Source organism: Triturus cristatus, chromosome 2_1, assembly GCF_964204655.1.
Source record: "Triturus cristatus chromosome 2_1, aTriCri1.1, whole genome shotgun sequence".
NCBI lineage: Eukaryota > Metazoa > Chordata > Amphibia > Caudata > Salamandridae > Triturus > Triturus cristatus.
Genome location: NC_140581.1, coordinates 629,200,794 through 629,219,370, shown reverse-complemented (window position 1 = coordinate 629,219,370; position 18,577 = coordinate 629,200,794). Strand labels below are relative to the sequence as shown.

The 18,577-nt window shown below is 48.2% G+C and overlaps 1 protein-coding gene across 9 annotated transcripts in view; it reads right to left on the bottom strand.

Moving 5' to 3' along the window:
• PAM (peptidylglycine alpha-amidating monooxygenase) overlaps nucleotides 1-15,601 on the bottom strand; it is a 1,234,044-nt gene extending 1,218,443 nt beyond the window's left edge. For all 9 annotated transcript variants that reach the window (XM_085632559.1, XM_085632564.1, XM_085632562.1 and 6 more), the window contains exon 1: nucleotides 15,416-15,601. The gene's annotated coding sequence lies outside the window, so the exon portion shown is untranslated. The remainder of the gene's footprint in view (nucleotides 1-15,415) is intronic.
• Between the last annotated feature and the right edge of the window lie 2,976 nt (nucleotides 15,602-18,577).

Sequence of the window (18,577 nt, the reverse complement as noted above, 5' to 3'; positions counted from 1 at the left end):
CACCCACTGAGTAACTCTGCAAGTGTTAGTAACCACTTTCAGTTCCAACAAAGCAGATATTGTTTTCAGCTTTGAGAAAAACAATCTGGCTGCATCAAACCGAAAATGCCAAATTTGATACAAATCCAGTGGTCTGGGCCAACGAACATGCAAGTTAAAAATATACTCTTAAAACATAACCAATGGAACTGTATGCATTTTGTGCTTGCCTACTCAGAGAAACTGGCTAACACAACCTTTTACACAACAAAGACAAGCACAGATGTTTAATATGTACCAGCAGAGGACAGGTCAGAGTTTACTGACTCGTGATGTGTGAATATTTAAGGGGCGTCTGTAGAACTCACAACTTTCGGAAATCCACCAGATGAGCAGATTACCGACAGTCGTATATTTAGTTAAGAGATGGGAGCATGTATGGTCCCTGGTGATGGTCACAGGGGCACCATCTGGGAACAGTGACAAAGCCTTTGCTTTGTGGCTGTTCACAAAAGATCCCAACGACGTTTTGCTCCCGGATTCCATGCCCAACTTGTGAAAAAAAATGCAATGACAACACAATTATGACCAGAAATTGTACCAAGAGAACCCATCTATTTTTAGGAGACGTGGGGAGCATTTCCTCTCACTGAAAAAGTTCTAAAAATATGTCTATACATGGATTTCTTCACATTGAATAAAAGAACAGCTTGTGAGGCCAATATTCCTGTGATGGTAGTGGCCGCTTCATGCAAGATTAGTTTAGTACCTCCTACCAGGTTGCCACTAGTAATGTTAACACATTTTTTCAGTTTAGGATTTTTCTGGATGCCTCCGGATGGGTAATACATAACAACTATGGCTTTAATGCCCTAGTACCAAGGTAAAAATATCAATAAGTCTCCCCGATGCTGCACGATTTAGATCTCAAACATCAGCTTTAAATATATAAATTTACAAAGTCAAACATTTTTCCTCAAACATCACCTATAAGTTCTGAAAATACACACATTTTCATCTTGACTATTAACTTTTCAGTTTTGGTATACACATATCAATTCAACAAAGCGAAAGCTTCCAATTCAATAGGCTAGGATGCACATAGTAGAGCTACTTACTGTAGCTGGAGCTCGTAAGCTACTCTTTGGAAAATCCTGCTCCAGATATTTAGTTTAATGTGCTCCTTTTCCCCCTCCCAACAGAAAAAAATACAGCTGCCAACATTAGAGAGTAACAGGAAGAGGGACAATTAAGGTAAGTAAAGAATTAATTTTCGATTCTCAAACTGAATGAATTGGTTATCAAATATTTCTTAAAGGGAGATCAGAAATGGAGCATTCAAAGTAAAGTATACATAAATGTGCAAAATATATACGGGAATTAGGACTGCCTGATCAAAAGAGGGGTCGGTGTGAAGAATCCAAAAATAAAAAGACTATCAGTGGTGCTTGCCTGTTTTTCCCTTATGAGACTGTAACAAGGGGGGAAAGAGCTATTTTGTCACACGCATTCACACCCTTTCTAAAAACAAAATAACTGAAGAGCTGCGGGATAACAGATGAGTACGTGTGGTTTACTGCTTGCTTGTCTATCACTGCAGAAACAGCAAATCACACCTTCCGTCTCAAACGTGCAGATCAGGACCCTTCCAAACAAGTGAACGCAAAGCAATCCGAATAGATCTGCATGGAGATGTAACGTCATACGACCAATTACTCCTTTCACAATACAAAGATAGCCCATTTACTAGTTTACAGCCATCAAAAGCCAAGGTCTATCCTCTTATGCCAAGATATTGGGTATTCTGGATAGATGGGGCTCCTGAGGCCAGGTACAGCTTCACAAGCCAATGTCCTGCCTCACCTACCCCGGCACTATGGCCGTATCGCACTTGTACCTCATGTTCCCGGTTAGTATCATCAGGCACCTTAGTACTGGCTTACATGCCCAGGTACACCTTTGCGCTGTCAGCTTAGGCCTCATGTTAAAAGGCGTGGCGACGATATGCAAACACAAGGGAGATGGGTGGAATGCTATAAGGAAGTCTCAGCCACTAACAATCACAAAGGACACTTTCGCATCCATCATTTTTTGGCTCACTGTGCCACTCCAGCTGAGGGGCAAGCTACAGAGAAACGGCTTGTTCCTGCTCCAAGAGGCACAGTGCAGCCCAAACTGCCGGGCCAGGTCGCCTCTAGATGGGGACAGAGGGCACTCCACACCAGTTGTGGCTTTGTTAGGCCCCGCCCATGAGGTGCAGCTACAGTCCCGTGGAACAGCGAGCACGGAACCATGAATGACTCTACCTGTTGCACTTGGACACAAACACAAAGATGACGTGATGCAAAATGTGCCTTCGTGGAGCCGACAGCCATCAACACACTGCCTTGAGGCCTGAAAGCATCAGAACAGCGTCCACCGTCTAAAGTTCATTAGACTCTCTCAAGAAACAGAAAGCCATCAGGGCATTGCCCCGGGGATGGAAACTACCAGAACAGCGCTTCCAAACTCGGCCCCTGACAGTCACTTAAGCTCCGTTACAGTGCAGGCAAAACGTTATATGCTCTACTGCAGACAGCATCTGTTAAACGCATCCTCCTTTTACACCGTGTAACCAGCATTTGCACATGTGCAGTCATATGCCGGCCCAGCCACACATCCTCATGCCCTGTCAACATGGGTCTAGCTACACGATCATAAACTCTATAACAGGTCTATTTATGCCTGGAAAGTACTTCAGACTTTAAACACCTGCTGCTGCGATCCGGGTACAACCTGCAATCCGCAGGATGCGATCACAGTCTTTCATATGTCTGATGATGCCATGCTGGGCAAATAGAACATGTTGTCTGAATAACTACAGCACTGTTAACCTGCAGTGCCAGTTTCTATATAAAACACACATTATTACTATTATTATACTGCCAAGTGCAGCATCATCAGGTAGGTTTGGCCATCGTATGGCAATGTACAGTAGTTGTATGGTGAAGTACAGCCTGATAGGCATAGCAGAAGGTTCGATACATGATGCACCACCTGTGTGCCTTGCACTTCACATAGGAGGCAACCGCGTCGGTGCTCAAGAGTGGAGCACTAAAATTAAGCCTGCTCTTACTTCAATTTTTTATTTTTATGTATTGATCATGGCTGCCAGCAAAAGTTCACTTAAGTGCTAGTCCTCAAGTACAGGCAAAGCCAGTCGGTTCGATGTTTGCACGGTATGATACTGGATTTGCCAAACGTTTGTTTATATACTGGGAGGTGACTGAGCTCAGAAAAAAAACACCTGATGGATGAATGCTACAGAAAAAAAATGCTTTGTTTTCTGTAGCAGCCCTTTTTCAGATGTTTGTGTCAGCACTTGCTTCTCGGTGCTACCAGGCCACTTGCAGACTTAAAAATAATTCCTCGTGCATTTCAACGGCATTGGAAGATCACACCTAAACAGCCAATAGAAAATGGTATACCAAAGTACTCTTGAGGGCTGGCCTAAGATGTGATTGACAATGTCACAAGCCACTGACTGAAGATTCCCAGGCAAAATAAGCAAATGGATAAATGAAGCTGACCCAAACCTCCTTCCTGCCCCCCCCCCCACCAAAAGTAAGTATAGAAAAGCACCATTAGGTCAAACCTAAAAATGTAAATATTTCCACCTCCAAGGAGAGAAAAAAGAAGGCACCAATTATTTATATTAAAAAAGTAAGATAGGCCCAGTCCCCTCCAGAGAGTGCTAAGGTCCACTATTCCTCTTAGTGGTTACAATGTGTAATGTTGAAACAGAGTCTATTCTTCTTCCCTGTGAACAATATGTGAGAAGAATGTTTTATAATCCAGCATTAGTCAAGGTATCAGAAGGTTTAGTGTGAGACACTGGAAGGGACCCTTCTTTCTCTTGCAGCTGTCAAAAAACACTAAATACAACACATCTCTCTGAAGCCCTCTGGCGTAGCTCACACACGCAGACACATTGAACGGCTTAAGCACAGACAAAACGCAGTGTCCAATGCCAATATGTTTGATCAGTGAAAATAACAACGACTAAGCTCTAAACTTTGTCATAAAGTACTGAATGTCACCCAATCAGTTCAGTTCAGTTCATAAGGCTTTATTCGGAGCTTAAAAACAAAGTCCATAAAAGCACAAACATACATAAAACTTCATCATTTGAACAGTCAAACATATAAATACATTAAAAAACAGTTTAAAATGACAGATTAGGCCTCGCTTTAATAGCCCGTAAAAGGAAAGTGGCAGTAAAAAAACATACATCAGGTGGCGGGTTAAATAGCAGATTCATAGTGTCTTTTACAGTCCTGACTCCATGTTTCTTAAAAACAGGTTTTAAAAAAGCTGATCGGAAGTTTCCGTAAAATGAGCAGAACAATAAGAAGTGTACAGTACTTTGTGCGGTAATATTGTCACATGGGCAAGGACCTGTTGGGTGTTTCTTAATGCTTGGAAATGCGACCAGATGGTGAACAATACCAAAACGGAGCCTTGTCAGAACAAATCGATGGGAGGATCTAGAAACAAAACTCAAATATGGTTGAAACCCTATCGTTTCACTGAAACTTCCATAAAAACGACAGGTTGTTAAGTTATCACTAGTCCTCCCACGCTTCTCATTTCTGTGATTCATAAAAGTAGATTTCAGCTCATTTTTGGTAAAACAAGAGGCTGCATGATGATCCTCTAATACGTTGAGATCATAAATTTCAGAAAAACTTTCAGAAACAAATTTTACCCATGGAATCAATAGATGCTTATCGGTGGAGAGACAATCTTCAATAATGGCTCTGTTTAGAGATGTCTCTTCCTTTATCCATATTGCACGCCAAAGCATAAGCGGTCTAAGTGCTACATGGTCTGAGAGATGTTGGATCCCAAACTCCCTATGCACCAGATCGGTGGAAGCCGAAGTAGGTAGACTTAAAAGTCTTTTGAGAAAGGTATTTTCTTCCACTTGAAGACTGCTACTCGGTACATGCCCCCAGATACCGGCACCATAGAGAGTAATAGAGAGGCACCTCATTTGGTAGATTTTCAACATGTCCATGAGCCGTTTATCCCCTAGTTTGGAAGCGAACTGAAATACCCCATGGGCACTTTTCGCCATTCTACCCCTTACATAATTAATCTCATTGGACCAACTACCGGATTTAGAAAAGGTGATACCTAGGTAGTTGAAAGTGTCCACTGTTAAAACCTTTTGTCCTTCAATAAAAAACGAGTTTGGCTTTTTACGACTATTGCCGCACTCCATGACAAAGGTTTTTGATTTGTTAATCTTCAGCTTCCTGTCCTCAATGAACAGAGAGAATCTGTCCATTAGACGTTGCAGACCGATGGGAGTCCTAGATAAAATGACGGCATCGTCTGCATAAAGTAGAACAGGAATATGGAAATCAGGGGTTTTAGGGGTATCAGCCGCAACGGTCTTTAAGACCGAATCAACCTCGTTAATAAAAAGTGTAAAAAGCAGGGGAGCGAGTACACATCCCTGCCTGATACCACGTCTAATAGGGAACTTAGGGGTACATTCCCCAGCCGAGCCATAACGTACGCTCGATCTAAGGTTGGCATAGAGCCGGGCCAAGAAATGAACAATGCCCTCTGGTGCACCCATTTCCAGGAGTTTCTCCCATAAGATCTTATGGTTCACCATGTCGAAGGCACTGCTCAGGTCTGCAAAACAGAGATAAAGAGATCCTTTCTTTGCCCTCGTATATTTCCCTATTAGAAGTTCAAGATTGAGACACTGTTCTATTGTTCCCCGTCCCTTCCTAAAACCATATTGAGAGTTGGCCAGGATATTATTAGAATCAGCCCATTCTTCAAGTCTAACCAAGAGCACCCTACTCATGATTTTCACGGAGGAATCAAGAAGGGAGATTGGGCGGTAGTTCTTGGCATCACTTCTCTCCCCCTTCTTGTATATTGGGACTATAATAGATTCCTCCCATGAGGATGGGACACCGAGGCAGACTGCTGCATTAAACACAGTCGTTAATAGCGGGCCCCAGATCTCTGGTTCTTTTTTGTAGACATCAATGGGCACCCCGTCCGGCCCCTGGGCCTTACCTCCCTTACTGGCAGAGATACTATTCTCAACCTCAGTAATGGAAATATCTAAGGGAATGGCAGACCAGTCATCTCGGACTACATCCAAGCTAATGTTCGACTCAAAAATCATAGAAAAATGGGAGACCCAGCTTTCCACGCTGACGTTAGCAGTCAACTCTGGCATTTCCTCGTTTTTAAGAAATGGACTGTTAACAGTAGCCCAGAATAGGGAAGAGTCTGAGGTTTCAGCAGCTTGTTCTAACTTATCCCATGCCTCTAGCCTTAATTCGGCCTTCCTGTTATTAATTGCGGACCGATAGCTGGCTCTAAATTCCCTTACCAAATTTATGTCTCTAGGTTTAGCAACAAGCGCCTCCTTGAGACCCTTAAGTGCATTGGTACTAGCATGATCGAACCATCCTCTAGACCTACATGATTTTTCCTTTAGATACACTGTAAATTTGGCATCAATGGTAGTGTTAATATTAGTAAACTTGGGGATAATTACATCCATTACTTCATTATTCTCTAAAATAACAATAATATCATTTAAACAGCTATTAATAATGGAGTTGGACAAGATATCTGCTTTGTCCCCTTTCCACCTAATTCTAATGCCATTAGGTCGATGGGGTTCAATATTAGCAATGATATTAGGTTTAGGGCCCCTTTTCGCCTTCCATAGTACAGCTTCCATAATTAAGCAGTTATGATCACTGATAAGGTTTTCCACTATCAGAGGGGCTGTACACCACTGGTTAAGGCTGGATGAAATGCAAATGAAATCAATCACAGTATTTGCATTCCGGCCCGTAAAAGTGGGGATAATTTCACCAGAGTCCCCCGTCAAATTCTCCAATGGTTCCATATCATAGGTCACCAGAATTTTATTAAGTGATTCTCCATATGTATTGTGGGGAAAATGACAAACACCTTCCCCGCAGCAATTAATAAAACCACATGCCCTTTGAACCAGAGGGGGGCAGACAGCTGTGTTAAAATCCCCTAACCAAATAAAATCAAACATAACATTGTTACCCGTTACTATATCCGCCAGAGCGGATTCTAAAGCAAAAACCACCTCATGTCTGGTGTTATCAAACACATTATTATAAAAGTTGATTAAAAGGATATTTCTACCCAGCTCCTGGGAAAGCCATAAGACCTGGGAGTGTGCCCCAATGGTTACGTGTTTCTTTACAATAAGTGGCACCTCTACAGAAATCAGAGTCAAAAGCCCACCCTTTGCTCTGCCCGTAGTGGAAGCCACAGCCGGCAAATGGTAAGAAACAAAACCGGAATAATTTATGGGTACCAAACTCCAGGTTTCCTGAAAACAAATAATACTAAAATTGTTAATAAAATCAAACCATCCTAGACAAGTATCCTTTTGTGAGAGACCGGCAACATTCCAACATGCAATAGTGCGCGGGCCTCTATTGTCTAATGTGTTAGGTGTAATTTGGTCAATCCTGCCCACAACGCCATTGGCTGGCCTTACAGTTCTGCTGTCCACTAAGACATCATTTAGATTAACATTAGAGTCTATTAAACAGATGGTGTCAGCTAATTCGTAAGCCCCCTTGATCGGACTACAATTTCCTCTTCCCGAGGAGACAATCGCAGACCCAGAAACCACCGAAGGTAGCCCCAGTCAGTCATTACAGTCAAGGCCACTCAGGGGCTGGAATCTGTTAAACATAGGGATACTAGGGCCATCGCACGTATTCAGGCCACTAGACCTCCCTTGATAACACTCAATGTCTGATTGGATTTTGAAATCCCTATAAAAGAACCCCAAAGGGCGTAAGGATATTCCTTCATCCCGTGCCGGAAGAGAAGCAGCTTTAATCAGCACTGTAGATGTAAGTTGGGGGTTTCGAAAGTTGATGACTATACAATCCCCTCCACAAGTCTTGGGTGATTTCCCCACCCAATTCGTTCTTCTAGTGCTTAGAATATCCCCCGAAAGTGCAACTGGGAAACCGCACTGCCTATGGAGCCAATCCACGGTTTTGTTCTTTAAGGATGAATGTGATTCAACAGAGCCGTGGTTGCTTCCAGATGTATTAAAAGGGGGAACATTTGTTAATACTGCAACAAATGGTGCACAGGACGGTGGTAAATCCGGCTGAGGTCTACTAGAACTATTATGACTTAAATTGGGGCCCATATTTTTCCTCGATACTAAGTTGAAAGTGGATTTAGCCTGAGCCGGCAGCTGCGAAAGGGAGTTAGGTACAACAGGTACAGCAGGGATAGCTACCCGATCGTTCTCAGAGCTAACATCATTACTATCAATCATCATTGTATCAGATAAGTGATGATTGGAGGACGCCACAACAGATGCCATCTCTTTGTCAACTACAGATACTGCCTTTATGGTACTTACTGTACTTAGGAGGGTATCCACTAAACCACCCAATCTAGCCACTTCATCAGTGATTGTAGCAAGTTTGGTCAGTAGGGGTTTAACAAGGAGGTCAAACTTGGCCTCTAAAGCATTCAGCAAAAAATCTATTTGCCCCTTATCTAAACTGATCGTGGGCCCATCCTGTGGCTTAGTTAGGTCATGCTGAATAATAGACGTCGAGGGGTCAGTTCTTTTGACAGGACGATTCCCCCCTCGTTTGGGCTGGTTAGTTTTACTGTTAGTCCTACAAGAACGTAATGATCTTTGTGTCCTAAGTGCCTGCGCATTTGGGGTTTTTGGATCTAGAGACAAATCCACACCTGATGCTAATTCAACGGTGGGCGTAATAGTATCAGTGGTCTCACTTATAGAATCATTAAGATCACCCAAAATGGGGCTATTTGACAAATTCGTATGGACACTAACATTTAGGGTGGAGGATGGCTGAGAAGCTGACTCAGTAGGGGAAAAAGGGCCTATACTTTGTGGCCCCGGTCGTCCTAAAGACTTTCTCCTTTCCTGGTTAATTTTGTCCACCATCTTTACTAAATAATTATCCATAGTGGACGACGCAGCCGTTGGTTTAGCTTTGGGCATTGTAAGCATCAGCTGTTGCACAACCAATATGGATATACACAAAATAACACACTAATTATCTGCGTACATAACTTAACCAGCGAATAATCAATGATAATAGCCCGCTCCTACCCGCTCCTGTCCCGGACTGTCTCAGACTGTCCGCCCTTTGTCCGGGCTTCGTCCGGCGGCGTCCGCGCGCGTCCGCTGCGCGGGAGCGTCGAGGTGCTTTAACGGCGCCGGCAGGAAGGAAGGCAGGCAAAGTGATACCAGGTGCGGGCGATAACAGCAGGCCCCCTGGTAGTTGTGGTCCGCCCAAAGTCCTCGGTTCAATCTGGCGAAGCGGCTCCCGCGGCAGCGGGAGCGGCGAGGCGCTTTAACGGCGCCGGCAGGAAGGAAGGCAGGCAAAGTGATACCAGGTGCGGGCGATAACAGCAAGCCCCCTGGTAGTTGTGGTCCGCCCAAAGTCCTCGGTTCAATCTGGCGAGGCGCTTTAACGGCGCCGGCAGGAAGGAAGGCAGGCAAAGTGATACCAGGTGCGGGCGATAACAGCAGGCCCCCTGGTAGTTGTGGTCCGCCCAAAGTCCTCGGTTCAATCTGGCGAAGCGGCTCCCGCGGCAGCGGGAGCGGCGAGGCGCTTTAACGGCGCCGGCAGGAAGGAAGGCAGGCAAAGTGATACCAGGTGCGGGCGATAACAGCAGGCCCCCTGGTAGTTGTGGTCCGCCCAAAGTCCTCGGTTCAATCTGGCGAAGCGGCTCCCGCGGCAGCGGGAGCGGCGAGGCGCTTTAACGGCGCCGGCAGGAAGGAAGGCAGGCAAAGTGATACCAGGTGCGGGCGATAACAGCAGGCCCCCTGGTAGTTGTGGTCCGCCCAAAGTCCTCGGTTCAATCTGGCGAAGCGGCTCCCCAATCATGTTTCTTGTGTTAAGTAGGTTAGGATAAGGAACTTTCCTTCACCTTGAGATCTTCCACTGAAGAACTAAATGTGAGCGCCAAACTCTGCAGAACCATAGGAGCCCCAAACTCTGAAGAACAACAGGAGAGCGCCCCTCCCCCTTCCCCCCAACCTCTGCAGAACCAGACCGGGAGGCAGAACCCCGGGGCACTAAAAACACTTTGGAATTAGCCACGAGGATAAAGGGACAGTTCGTTACTCAAGAAGTAAATCCCTTGGGCGGTGGGAGGTATTTATCACACATGGGTGAAGCTTGGACGAGTAACAAAAAGCGCCTAAAACCCATATGATGCCACCATATTTCATGCGCTTTAAACCAACAGAAACAAAGCAACAGATCGGGCCCGCTCGGGCGGGCTATCAAAGCTAATTTAGAATATTTCAGTATAGTCTTTACAAGCCTTAGGGGGGAAAAAAGCACAGTAATTACTTTCCTTGGACATCTCAACTCTTCTGTCGCCAGTGTGTTTAAAAAACATAAATGTATTGTTTACAGCCCGTAGAGCCCAAGGGTGTCATAAGAGAGTAAGAGGGACGTGTGAAACTGTTCGAGGGGTCACTGAAAACGCGGGAGGATAAGTCAGTAGCTCATCTAAGTTTGAACTCGCCACTGTTGCGAGACCGTTAGAAACGTGGTCGACTAGAAAGAAAGTGCATACAGATAAGCTCCGCTGCGCGGGACGGACATTACAGGTTGTGCCGGTAGAGCCACCAGCTGTTGGTACCTCGAAGGAGGAGACATCACGCCACAGCATTTATTGCACGGTTGACGGCCAGGACTGCACGCGCACACTCTGCGCGAGGCGGGATTAATACTTAAGGCTTCTTTCAACAAAGTGTTCGTGGGTTATGCATGGCAAACCAAAAGCAACGCGCGCATTGTGCAGTGCAAACCAACACTGCACACGCACACTTGAGGTGCAGGGCCGGCTCCCTCGGAGGAGAGGGGTATTCGGCTGCCGACAGGAAATACGTGTGCAGACGGGTCGGTGTCGTGTGGCAAAGCAAGGGTAACAACAGGAAAGGGCAGTGCTATGGTGAGGGACAGGGCAGTCTGGTGGCAAGGGTCATGGAATGGACAGGTCCGTTTAGGACCGTTAGGAGCACCGGTAGTGAAAGAGTGAGGACATGGTTCAAGGGTTATCGTAGTAGTCTGTGGTGAGGAGGAACACAGCAGTGATACATTAGACTAATGGTGAGGGCCAGGCTAGTCTATGGTAAGGGTCACAGCAGGGAGAGGTCAGTCTTATGATGAGGGTCACAGTAGGGAGAAGTCCCTACGGTAAGTGTGACAGCTCGACGTCGCCATCTTCACGGAACCCTGGACCAACGCTACCTGACATCGCCACTGCCATCCCCGTCAAGTGACAAGATCCAAGGAAAGGACTGCCCGCACCACCTAGGACTGAAGCAGCTCGTCAACACGCCCACCCACAGGACGGGTCACACCCTCGACCCCATCTTTGCGGGAGGTACTAACATCCGCTTCAGCCACACCACCCAGCCCCTCTGGATGGACCACCACTGCGTCCACTTCACCTTCAACACCACCACCGCGCCTGCCCCGCCACGACGGAACTGGAGCAAGGTCACAGAGGAACCCCTCAACACCACCCTCCGTCAAAACCCCCTCAGCGCCACGACCGACACCAACTCCGCAGCCAGGGAATTTCACCGCTGGGTCTCCTGCTTCGCCGACAAGCTCACACCCCGCCAAACAACGCCCTCTGAAGTCCGACTGGTTCACCACAGAACTTCAAGAAGCCAGACGCTCCTGCAGACGCCTAGAGAAAACCTGGTGAAACCAGAAAACCACAGAAGCACGGAACAACCACAGGAGCGCCCTGAAGGAATATCACCAGCGCATAAGAGACACTAAACGGACCTTCATAAGAGACAAGGTCCAGACCAACGCGACCAACGCCAAGGTACTGTTAAAAGTCATACAGCAGTTCACAAAACCCACCTGTGAAGCCACGGACGTCACACCTTCCCAGGAACTCTGCGACAAGCTCAGCTCCTACTTCCATCTGAAGATCAAGGTCCTCTACGCCAACTTCAGGGAACCAGTGCCGGACACCACCCCCCCACCACCGATAAGCCGACCATCACGACTTGGGATCCTGCTACCGTCGAACTCATCACCGCGACCATGAAGAAAACACACTCAGGAGCCCCAACAGACCCCTGCTCACCGCACATATTCCACAGTGCCGCCATCGCACCTGATCTAGGACGGACCATCAACACCTCCCTCAGATCCGGCATCTGCCCAGACGACTGGAAACGGGCAGAGGTGAAACCCCTCCTCAAGAAACCAACGGCAGACCCAACGGACCTGAAAAACTAATTGCCCATCTCTCTCCTCCCCTTTGCAGCCAAAGTCACAGAGAGACTCGTAGACGCCCAGCTGACCAACTTCATCGAAGAGAATTCCATCCTAGACGCCTCCCAGTCTGGTTTCCGCAGCAACCACAGCACCGAGACCGCCCTCCTCGCCGCCACTGACAACATCCGCATGCTACTCGACCAGGGACACACTGCGGCCCTTATCCCCCTAGACCTCTCCACAGCCTTCGACACCGTTTCACATCACACGCTCGCTCGATTCAATCCTTCCTCTCCAGCAGAACCCAGAGGATTCGACTCCCGCCCTTCCTCTCCGAACCTACGGAAATCAACTGCGCAGTACCCCAGGGATCATCACTCAGCCCCAAGCTCTAGAACATCTACATGGCCCCCCTCGCCGCCATCGTCAGACAGCATGGGGGTCAGCATCGTATCCTACGCCGACGACACCCAGCTCATCCTCTCACTCATGAAGAGTCCCGAAGACACCAGACTCTGCTTCTAGGAAGGAGTGAAGAACATGGCAGCCTGGATGAAAGACAGCTGCCTGAAGCTCAACTCAGAGAAGACCGAGGTTCTCATCCTAGGACCCTGCACCTCTGCCTGGAACAACACCTGGTGGCCCTCTGCCCTCGGGAACCAACCCACCCACCCCTTCAGACCACACTCGGAACCTCGGCATCATCCTTGACTCCTCCCTCTCCATGAACCATCAGCCGTTGCTTCCACTAGTTTCAACTGCCTTCGCGTCCTCCGTAAGACCTTCAAATGGATCCCCCCCCCCGACTGTAGATGGACCGTCACCCACACACTCATAACCAGCAGACTGGACTATGGCAACGCCCTCTACGCTGAAATCAACAGGACTCTTCTACACAAACTCCAAACCATCCAGAACGCCGCAGCAAGACTCGTCCTCGGGACACCGCGTCACGATCACATGACCCAGCACCTACGAGGCCTCCACTGGCTCCCCGTCGAGAAGAGGGTCACCTTCAAACTCCTCACCCACGCCTACAAATCCCTCAACAACATCGGACCCAAATAACTCAGCAAGAGACTATCCTTCCACGTACCCAAGCAGAAACAGAACTGTCGGGAGAGCTTTCTCCTACATCGCTTCCAAGACCTGGAACGAGCTCCCTGTGAACATCAGACGCTCCCGACCCTGCACACATTCAGGAAGGACCTCAAGACCTGGCTCTTCGAATGATCCGGAGCTGCACAACCCCCTCCCCCCCGCGCCTTGAGACCCTCACGGGTGAGTAGCGCGCTATATAAACCCCTGATCGATTGATTGACAGCAGGGTTGGGTCAGTCTATGGCGAGAGACGCAGGTTAGACTTGGAGCAATGCAGCGGTAGTGACGAATCCCAATGGGCCACAGCGGCGACAGTGACCACTCGTGAGGGGCCACACAGCCACAGTGACCACTCGTGACGGGCCACAGCAGTGCCACAGCAGTGAGTGACCACTCGTGAGGGGCCACAGCAGCGACAGTGGCCAATCGTGAGGGGCCACAGCAGCGACAGTTACCACTCGTGAGGGGGCACAGCAGCCACAGTGACCACTCATGAGAGGCACAGCAGCCACAGTGACCACTCGTGAGGGGCCACAGCAGCCACAGTGACGACTCGTGAGGGGCCACAGTGACCACACGTGAGGGTCACAGCAGCCACAGTGACCACTCGTGAGCGGCCACAGCAGCAACAGAGATCACTTGTGAGGGGCCACAGCAGCAACAGAGACCCCTCGTGAGGGGCCACAGCAGCGACAGTGACCACTCGTGAAGGGCTACAGCGGCCACAGCAGCAGCAGTGACCACTCATGAGGGGCTACAGCAGCCACAGTGACCACTCGTGAGGGGCCACACAGCCACAGTGACCACTCGTGAGGGGCCACAGCAGTGACAGTGACCACTCGTGAGGGGCCACAGCAGCGCCACAGCAGTGAGTGACCACTCGTGAGGGGCCACAGCAGCGACAGTGGCCAATCGTGAGGGGCCACAGCAGCGACAGTGACCCCTCGTGAGGGGGCACAGCAGCCACAGTGACCACTCGTGAGGGGCCACAGCAGCCACAGTGACCACTCGTGAGGGGCCACAGCAGCCACAGTGACCACTCATGAGGGGCCACAGCAGCCACAGTGACCACTCGTGAGGGCCCACAGCAGCAACAGAGATCACTTGTGAGGGGCCACAGCAGCAACAGAGACCCCTCGTGAGGGGCCACAGCAGCGACAGTGACCACTCGTGAAGGGCTACAGCGGCCACAGCAGCAGCAGTGACCACTCATGAGGGGCCACAGCAGAAACAGTGACCACTTGTAAGGGGCCACAGCAGCGACAGTGACCACTCATGAGGGGCCACAGCCGTGACAGTGACCACTCGCGAAGGGCCACAGCCGCGACTGTGACCACTTGCGAAGGGCCACTGCAGCAACAGTGAAGAGTGAGGGCCCGCAGATGCGGAAGGTTACAGGAGGTGGCCAATATGACACTGTAGGGATAGGTCAAACAAGCATGATCAATAATCATACTGACGTGTCAAAAGAGTTAGGTCGGTTGTGGGGGACCCAGTAGGGGCAGGTGGTGAAGGCTGGGGACAAACCACAGTTACCAGTCAGTGGGAGATGTGAGGGGTTAATGTAGCGATAGGTCAACGGGGGACCGGGTAATGGCTGTAATAGGGCCGTGGGGTCACAACAGCGGCACGATTGTCACGGACCCCTAAAGTCAGTGCAGGATCAGTGGAGAGTGATGGGGCCGGGGGGCCACACTGCTCGTGTAGGGGACATTAACAGAAGGTCAATGCAGGATGGATGGTGGGGGTTACAACAAGAGGGCAAAAGTCCCTAAACTGTCGGCGCAAGTTGGGCAGAGAGTCCCAGCAGAGACAGTTCCGCGGAGGACGGCCAGGGGCTTCACGGCACTGACTGATCACCAGAGGGTGGACAGGTGTCGCGGCAGGGACAGGTAGCTGGTCACAGCAGGTTTGGGGTCACGGCCGGGTCGATGGGACAGGCAGTCCCTGTAATGACGGCATTTAGAGCTACGTTCAGAGGCGGGAGCAGTGCTTACTTGTTCGAAGAAGTTGTCTGTCGGACCCCAGGGGACAGACGGGGTGGATCCAGGGAGACGCCACCCCAGGGCGGCACTGGGGGCAGGGGATCCCGAATTACAGTCCGAGGTGGCTTAGACGAGGGTTTCCCGGTCTCACACACAGCCCTCATCAGCCGCTTCCCGTCCGACGGCGAGGAGGGGCCTGAGGCGTCAGTGCTCCCCGCCCACAGTGCCCCGGCAAGCAAGCCCGCCTCTTACTCCGCCCTCCTCCTGCCCCTTCCCACCCTTCTCCTCCCAGCACCCATAGAAGTATGCGCCCAGACCATCCATCCAGCTGAACAGGTATCCCGCAAACTCAACAAAGTAACTGACAGTCAGAAATGAGAAGCCAAACAGGAATTCAACATCACATAAAGAGTGGAGTCTCCTGACATCACGTACCACGCGCCTCCCCCTGCTGACTGTCATATCTTATAGGTAACTATTTCCAGTGCTTTAAATGGGAAAAAATAAGTGCAGGTACTCATTAAAATGAGCTAGAGGTGTAGTGAGGGGGCGGGGCAGTGAACGAGGCTAAAGGCCAGACATGATGATACTTAATGACTTCTATATTAGTTGCAGCACATACCAAAACACATCAGAAATGTGTTTACATAAACAAAGCAAGTTAACTTATTACACAAAATGAAAGAGAAATGCGATAATATGTTAACATTTCCTTTTTTTTTTTTGCAATAGTTGCACCTTTTTAATGTCATACTGTTAATTGCTGTTTGGCACAATACTATATATTTTTGATCTTATTGCACCAAGCAAATTAAGCAAACAATCCTTACTCTTACCAGAAGAAATCTCTTGTCTCTTCCATCGATCTATCCATTCATCCTTTCATCCTACCATTTACCTGCTGATGTCCACCATTTAACCTTTACATTCTATCCTCTATTCAGTCTTTCATCAATCATTCAGTTTTTCAGCATTCCGTCTATCCACCCTTCATATAACCTATCCATCCATCTCCAAACCTATCCATCCATCTCCAAACCTGTCCATTCATCCTTTCACTCATCCATATCTTTATCCACCTTTTCCCTCATCCATCAATCCATTCGCTCATCCATCCATCAACCCTTTCAATCTTTTATTCCATCCACCTTTTCATTCCATCCACCCTTTCACTCAATCCGTTCTTTCACTCATCCATCATCCACCCTTTCATTCATCCATCCAATCTTTCACTTATCCACCCATCATCCGCCCTTTTAGCCAATCATCCACCCTCTTTCACCCATGCATGCTTTCACTCATCCATCCATCTATTCATCCATCCATCCAGACATCCACCCTTGCTCACTCATCCATCCAATCACTCACTCACCCACCCACCAACCCTTTTTACGTTATTTATGAATCTTTGTCGCCGAGCAGACATGTACACACAAAGTGCCCCCCATTTTCTTTAAAATACCTCCTGAGAGTGTCTTGATTCTCTCTCTCTCACTTTTTTCTTACAAAAACAGGAATACAAATGCAGGCAAACACACAAACATAGCAGACACACAAGGGCAGAGATGACATGAGCACCAATTACATTACAGAAAGTCACATTATTTTTTGTTTTAGGCCTAGGACAATTAAGTCATTTGCTCAGAATCACAGGATGTTGAGCTGAAGCTGGGACTCAAATCTATTTTCATAGTTCCTTGTTAGGCAGCTCTGACCGGCCCTAACATTACATCCTCTCAATTTTCCTATCTGGGAAAGATGCCTCACAGCCTATGCAAACATAAACCCCCCACCAAGGCCTGAAAGACACTGGAGCTAAGGTGCTAACAACAGGCACACAGCAAGGCCAATTCACTAACTCTCCCCCTTTCCCAGCAAACTATAGCTTCAGGGCGCTACCCTGGACAGGGAGCAGGGAAGAAAAGCAGAGAGACCCTTAGGCACCATCCCATTGCCCAATGTCCGCCTTCCCAATCCGATGCTGGGTAGCGTGTAATCCTCCCCCTGCAGACTCGTGCTGAGAGCTGCATTCATCTGGGGTGTCATGCAGTAATTAGATTTGTGGGGTAGGGGATAGGCTCACAGTCCCACACCTACAGTGTAATTGACTGGGCAGGGTCTGATTGGACCCTTAACTTTTATTCACAGAGGGCCGCAGTGCATTCACAGCCCTAAACAGCCCTTAAGTGATGCAAATGAGCCGCTGCTGGATTGCTCAGCAGCGGCTCAATTCAGAGGCATACACTGCCCCTCCCTCCATTCTGCCTTCTCTTTTTCGGCAGCAGCCGAGCAGAGCACTTTCTGCACAGCACAGTCTCCAGTGCCATCGAGCCTGCACTGCCTGACTTTCCCCTGAGTACCGGTACTGTCCTTGGCGAAGGAAAAGTTCCGGTACTCAAAGGGAGAAAAATAAAAAGTGGCGGTACTCCGTACCGGTGAGTACCGGCCCATTTAAAGCACTGGGTTTCTATAGCGATTTACGCTCCTGACGAGGCGCCGAAGCGCATCATGCGTTTTAAAAAACACGCAGCAACCACTAAAACTAACATTACTACGATACTCAGCGGGCGGTTTCACGCAGTACTGTGTTCCCAAAAAGAGGACACAGAACACACTTTATAGCCGGCACTTTCGATTTAGACAGACTCTCTCTAATCTCAATGATGAGGTCTGACTTCAGCCATGAATTAGAAGGATATAGCAAGTCACATAGGAGTTCAGTGAGCTTATAGAGGAAAGAGGATGAAGGCCAGGCTCTTTTGTAAGTTCACAGAACTCTAAGGCGACTTGCAATATCCATTAAATATACTGGGGGGGGGGGGAGGTACTTTATTTGTTAGAATACCTGGGCCATACCAGGACTCTTCCCACCTATTAAATTCTTGGTGTGTTGCACTTTCATATGAAAAAATAGGAAATATGCAGACGCAAAGAAGAAAATTAGAATCTCTAGCTAAAAAAAAATAATTAACCCTAAAAGCAGTTAGATGTTTAGTGCAAAAATATTTTAGAATTAGTTTGTACAAGGCAGAGGAAAAAAGTTGGAGCTCAGAAAAATGTTGTAACTTTCAAATTCTGTTTTTACTGTAAATATATAAAATAAACATGTTGCCATAAATATCTCCTTTCTCCTCATCACTGTTCATCTAGAAAAACTACATCAGGAGAAGGAAA